Genomic DNA, 7,047 nt, shown 5'->3' with positions numbered 1-7,047 from the left:
AGGTCTTGTGATAATCCTCCACCTTGATGGCTCGGTCGGCCATCTTTCTGGCGGAGTCTAGGTTGAGGTCCTCGCACTTGATGAGCTCGTTTTTGAAATCGCCTTTCGGTAGGCCTTTTATCAGTGCGAAGGCCGCCAGTTCGGTGTTCAGCTCACGAATCTGCTGAACCTTAGCGTCGAATCTCTTGACATAGCTCCGGAGGGACTCGTCCTCCCCCTCTCGGATAGTCAGGAGATCAGATGTTTCCACAGCCCTTCGCTTGTTGCAAGCATACTGGGCTATGAAGTTGTCCCTTAGGTCGGCATAACAGTATACCGAGCCATTGGGTAGCCCCTTGTACCAACTCTGAGCCATGCCGTGCAGGGTCGTTGGGAAAACTCGGCACCATACCTCATCGGGTTGCTCCCACACCGACATGTACGACTCGAAAGCCTCGGCATGGTCGGTGGGGTCGCTATCCCCTTTGTATGATATTGCTGGCAGCTTCAATTTAGTTGGCACCGGGACGTCGAGGACATAGGCACTGAGGGGCTGTCTGACCACGTGTCTAATGACACGCGGCGATCGGCTCCTCGCACCTTTAGTCCGGCTTGCCTCCCTCTGTCGGGGAGGGCTTCTCATTGTCGGACATTGGTGAGTCGGACTTCTTTCTTCATTTCTTTGGGGGTGACCTCGTTGGTGCCGCGGCGACGCTGTCCTCCCGCGAGGGGGGGAAGGACTTTGGTCTGCCACTGGCAACACGGGTACCGTTGGCGTTTTAGTACGCCCAACTTCTTGCATCGCTCCGGTCAGATTGTTCGGAGTCACTTTCTGGGTCCTGGTCACCTTTGGATGCGTTGCCGTCACCGTCGTCGTGATAGGGGTGATCGGCGTACTACCCATAAGGTCCCGGAATAGCTTCAGCTTGGCTGCATCGACCACATGTCCCATAACAGTGACTTGGTCGGCGAACAGCGATGTTTCTGGGTCTTTCGGCATCCCGTACTTCACCGGCTCAATCACTCGGCCGGTGGGGGACTGCCCGATCTCAGAATTAGGGAACGTCTCATCCTGGTAGAATTCAGTTTCTACACTCACATGTTCTTGCTGTTTTGACATCTTTTTAGCTTTTTGGGTGGGTTTGGTTTTTGTAAGGGAAATGACTAGCTTTTAGTATTTGTTTCCCCACAGACGACGCCAATTGTTCCGGGTGTAATTTCGGAGCAGTGTTGTTACCACGTGAGCTTGTTGAATGATGTCGTAGCTTGACTCTTCCTTTCGGTCTCTCCTGTAAAAGATGAACAAACTGAGGGCTCGGCTTGGTACCGAGCGTACTCACTCCGACGCTCAAGTCAGTAAACTTAAAGGGATTAAGTTGTGTGTTACTTGGCAAAGTATATAGTAGAGAGATAAGGGAGTTTATACCAGATTATGAGATGTTTAGGTTATATTTCGGATTTGGGATCCTTTTCTCGTTGAGAGAAGTGGAGTATTTATAGACTTTCACCTTTTGTCACGTAGTGGCCAAGTGGCAGAGCAGGTGGAAAGACCGTTCTACCCTCGGCCGGGTGACCCATGGCAGGCCGGCTGGCCTGGTTGACTCTATGCCGAAGGGACTGGATGTGAGTACGCGGATATGTCTCTCGGCTGGCTAGTTGTCGAGGCCGAGACCCAAGTGACAGGCCGGCATGCTTCGTCGGCTAGGCCGTCCTTCTTGTTGACTTGTTGTCTCTTGGCTTTGACCAAGGTCAATATGTTGACTCGGTCAGCGGGTGCAGAATATGCCCCATCAATTTGCCCCCAGCGTAGTCTATGCCGTGGTATGGACCTTCGATGAGTGCTAAGCGTATATTCTGCGCAAGTTTGAACTTCTCCATCGACTTCTTCTTCGTCGGCTGGCTCTGTTCCCTTGGTTCTGTTCAGGCCGTACCATATCCCCCCTCCACATGGTTGTGTAATGGACATCCAATGTGGAAAAGAAGAAGGCGCTGGCCGAGACCAAGGTTTGAGAGTGCCGTGTGCTTTTGATTGCCCCCGGCCGGTGCTGCCAAGCTTGGTTGATCAGCTGGCCGGTTTGGCCAGGATCCGTCTGTGGAGATCCTCGAGAAGTTGGGTCTTGACGAGGACGGGAAAGTTGTTGAGCTGCATCCTAAGGCTGAGCCGCGTGATCGCAGACCGGCCCCTTACGAACTTATGGAGCAGCAGTTGAAGGCGCTGGATGTGGCGGCGGCTCAAGCGAGGATTGGCGGACGTGTGCCGCGCCAAGCACCAAAGACAACGTCTACGGCGGCCACGGCGTCAACTCCAGCTCAATCTTCGATCCCCGAAGTCCAAAAGGAGCAGGTGGTGGTCATCGATGTTGAAGAGGAAGACACCGTTGTGGAGGATCCTCCTTCTTCAAAGAAGAGGAAAGAACCAATGCTTGCTACCGCTGTTACCGAGACAGGGGGAAAGAAGGACTCAACCGACCCTCCATTCAAGAAGGTCCAGACTGGTACGGATCTAACCCATGGCTCAGATATTGATGGGGCATATTCTGCACCCGCTGACCGAGTCAACATATTGACCTTGGTCAAAGCCAAGAGACAACAAGTCAACAAGAAGGACGACCTAGCCGACGAAGCATGCCGGCCTGTCACTTGGGTCTCGGCCTCGGCAACTAGCCAGCCGAGAGACATATCCGCGTACTCATATCCAGTCCCCTCGACATAGAGTCAACCAGGCCAGCCGGCCTGCCATGGGTCACCTGGCCGAGGGTAGAACGGTCTTTCCACCTGCTCTGCCACTTGGCCACTTGGCCACTACGTGACAAAAGGTGAAAGTCTATAAATACTCCACTTCTCTCAACGAGAAAAGGATCTCAAATCCGAAATATAACCTAAACATCTCATAATCTGGTATAAACTCCCTTATCTCTCTACTATATACTTTCCAAGTAACACACAACTTAATTCCTTTAAGTTTACTGACTTGAGCGTCGGAGTGAGTACGCTCGGTACCAAGCCGAGCCCTCAGTTTGTTCATCTTTTACAGGAGAGACCGAAAGGAAGAGTCAAGCTACGGCATCATTCAACAAGCTCACATGGTAACAACACTGCTCCGAAATTACACCCGGAACATTTGTGTTATCAACTCAATTCGTAATACTTGACAAATTCCGTGGGAGATCTTAATCGTTATTAAAGATGCGAAATTAGATCTTCATTCCTTTGAGAAAGTGATAGTTTAACATTGCTAACATTGAGTAGTTCGAGATCGGGCTCATGTGAGCTCGGCTCGAGATCTTAACGAGTCAAGCCGAGCCTGGCTGGTTCGACTCGAAAAGCTCGCGAGCGGCTCGAACTTGTGTGATTAGATAAGATATTGCTTATATTTCATAAAAGTATTCTATCATGATTATATTTTGTATCAAACATATCAAATGCCTCACTGATCTGTCAAATATTTTTACATATAAGCTTTGAGCCTTGTTAATAAATACCTATATCGGAAGACAAAAAATCAAACACATTAACAATTATATATAGGTTTGATTTGAGCTCGAGTTTGGCTCGAGCTCGCGTTAAAACTCACAAGCTTAATAACGAGCACATTTTCTTCAAGTTCGGGTAAGCTCGAGCTCGAGTTTTGGTTCTTGAGCACAAGCCAAGCAAGGTTAAACCCAGGCTCGGCTCGGCTAGTTAATACCCCTCCACTACAAGAAAAACTAAAACAGGCGACCGAAATTTGGCGACTGATAGCATTAGTCGCCAAATTGGCGACTGAATTTCAGATAGGCGACTGAAATCAGTCGCCAATCTGGCGACTGACTTTTTTAAAAAGGGAATCAAACTTGGCGACTGACATTTTAAATTTGGCGACTGATTTAGGGGTAGTCGCCAATTTGGCGACTGAATTTCAGTCGCCAAATCAGATTTCAGTCGCCAAATTGTTTTATACAAATCAGACCCCCTTCTCTCCTACTTTACTCTTTCGAAATCAAAAAAAAAAAAGGCGAAACAGCGACGACACCCACGACGAGCGACGAACGACACAACTACACTTCCACCGCCACTTCCACCGCCATTTCCACCGCCACTTCCACCCTCTTTAATTAGGTTAGTTTTTTTTGTTTAATTTCAGTTTAATTAGTTTAATTTGTTAGATTAATTTGTAGTTAGTTTGATTAATTTGTGGTTAGTTGGTTAGATTTATTTGTAGTTAGTATGTTAGATTAATTTGTAGTTAGATTTAGTTTAATTTGTAGTTAGATTTAGTTTAATTTGTGTTTGAATTAAAAGGGAATGATTAAGGGGTTTTTTTGTCTTGGTTTAGGGTTATGGGTGGGGGTGGTCCGGTGGGTGGCGGTTCGGCCGTGGGTGGGCCGTGGTGGGGTGGGTGGCGGTTCGGGTCGTGGGGTGGTGTTTGGTGTTGGTAGCTAAGTGAAACCGTCTCATTATCATTAGTATTAAGCTAAGTGGAACCGTCTTAATTAATATTATTATTATTATTATTACTAAGTTAAGTGAAATCGTCGTATTATTATTAATATTAAGCTAAGTGAAACCGTCTTTTGCATTAATGGAATTAGCTAAGTGGAACCGTCTTTTGGATTAAGAGAAATTAACTATTAGCTAAGTGGAACCTTCTTTAGGACTTGATTTTGATAAATTTAGTTTGATAATTCATGTTATTGATGAATTGAGGTTGAATAACCTTGTTTTTTTTGTTTTTCTTTTCTCTTTTCAGGGTTGTCACCGCGCTGCTAGGCACCACCGTACGCGGTACCTGTTGCTTCTTGTTTTCTTTTCATTTTTGCTTTTACTTGATTAGGTAACCTCCTCTTACCAGTTACCTTTTAAATTTACTAATTTTAGTTCAAATTATGCTACGGACTTTAGGATAGAAACCTTTATTATGTGGTTGAATTGTGCTATTGATTGACTTAATTAATTTAGTACTTGATTGTATTGTTGTTTGATTTGATGTTGACTTAGTACTGCTCAAGAATTACTCATTAGGAGTAATTCTTGAATAGTCCCCATTTTGGGATCGTGTCTTTGCACGTTTCAAGTCATTTAGGTAGTAAACACGTACTTGTGATTTATTAATGAGGAATGAGTTTGGTGGCGATCCCTTTAATGTTCTCCGAATACATGTATATGTGGAGTAATTAGTTATTCTACATAGATGTGTATTTGGAGAACTGAAGGGAATTGCTGCCGAATTTTTTCCTCATTAATAAATTACAAGTGTGTTTGCTAGTGACTTGAAACGTACATTGACGGGTTTAGGTTGGAGTGATAAGGACCCTATTCGAAGATGGATTACTTATTGACAATATTTATATATTGTTTTCATATGTTTATTGTATAATGCGGAGTATAATGTTTAAATTTTGTATGTAATATTATTGTTATTTTTTAAAAATGTTTAAATTATTGTGGGTTCTTCTTTAGATTAAAATGAAGATATTGGAACGTTCATGGATGTATGAAGGAAGATTAGACCATTCCAATAAGAAAAGACGTCCTACCGCTAGATTTATAAAGGGTGTTAGCGAGTTTATTGAATTTGCTAAACAACAAGATGAATATGACTTGGTAGACAAAAAACTTAGGTGTCCTTGTGCCAAATGCAAAAACCTGAAATACCAGCTTGACATTATAAACGGGTTTAAGCCAAATTATTACAATTGGATTTCACATGGAGAAGCATATTCTCCAATTCATGAACAAGCTCACACCCAACAAATACAAAATGATGAGAACCCATATAGAGAGATGGTTGTTGATGCTATGGATTCCACTATTTTTAATAGTGATGACCATACAACCATTTCTGAAGAACAACCGCCACACCCACAAGCAAAAGCCTTTCTTGACATGTTAAAAGCCTCAGAAAAACCCTTGTATGAAGGAAGCAGAATGACATTGTTACAAGCCGCTTCTAGGCTAATTACCTTGAAATGTGAGTTTAATATGCCATTTGTTGATGTTGATGGCATTGCCTCGTTCCTTGAGGAATCTTTCCCCGATGATAATATCATGACCCGAAGTTTCTATACTACCAAAAAACTAGTTAAAGGTCTTCAGTTACCGCATGAAAAGATTGATGCATGTCCTGAAGGATGTATGCTATTTTGGAAAGATGATGCTTTGCTTGACAAATGTAAAGATTTTGGGGCGGATAGATATGAGACAAGTGAAGGAGATACAATTTTGGTGTTGAAAAAAGGCAACGGTAGTAAGAGGGCCAAAAAGAGTAAGAAACCAATAGCATGTAACCAATTGTTTTACTTTCCTCTCGCACCAAGACTTCAAAGAATCTATGCCACCAAAAACATTGCCGAACAAATGAGATGGCACAAAGAAAACCCACGTGCTCCGGGGAAGATGAGTCATCCTAGTGATGGGGAAGAATGGAAACGATTTGATCAGATGTATCCTGATTTTGCCAAGGAACCCCGCAATGTAAGACTTGGCTTGTGTACTGATGGATTTGATCCTTTCGGTAATTTTGGGAGGAAGTATTCTTGTTGGCCCGTTATGGTCACACCATACAATTTACCACCTTGGTTATGTATGAAAAGACCATTTATCTTCTTGTCACTTATTGTTCCCGGACCAAAAAGCCCGAAACGTAATTTGGATGTTTATTTACAACCATTGGTGGAGGAGTTGAAATATTTGTGGGAAGTTGGGGTGGAAACTTATGATGTGTCTAAAAAACAAAATTTTCAACTTAAAGCTTCCCTTTTGTGGACAATAAATGATTTTCCCGCCTATGGTATGCTATCTGGGTGGTCTACACAAGGACAAAAAACATGTCCTTGTTGCATGGAGGAAAGTAAAGCATTTTGGCTTCCCAATAGCAAGAAAATAAGCTGGTTTGATTGTCATAGATGCTTCTTACGAGAGGGAAATCCACATAGGAAGAACAAGAAAGCTTTCACAAAAGGTAAAGAGGTGCTTGATGCCCCTCCGAAACGAGTGCCTGGGGATGAGATATGGAAGACGGTATGTGATTTACCATCCCCTATTGATGGTACCGAGGAAGAATTTAAAGAATTGAAAAAGCAGAAAAAC

This window comes from Silene latifolia, chromosome 11 (assembly GCF_048544455.1).
Source record: "Silene latifolia isolate original U9 population chromosome 11, ASM4854445v1, whole genome shotgun sequence".
Taxonomy (NCBI): Eukaryota; Viridiplantae; Streptophyta; class Magnoliopsida; order Caryophyllales; family Caryophyllaceae; genus Silene; species Silene latifolia.
This window is presented reverse-complemented; position numbering follows the sequence as displayed.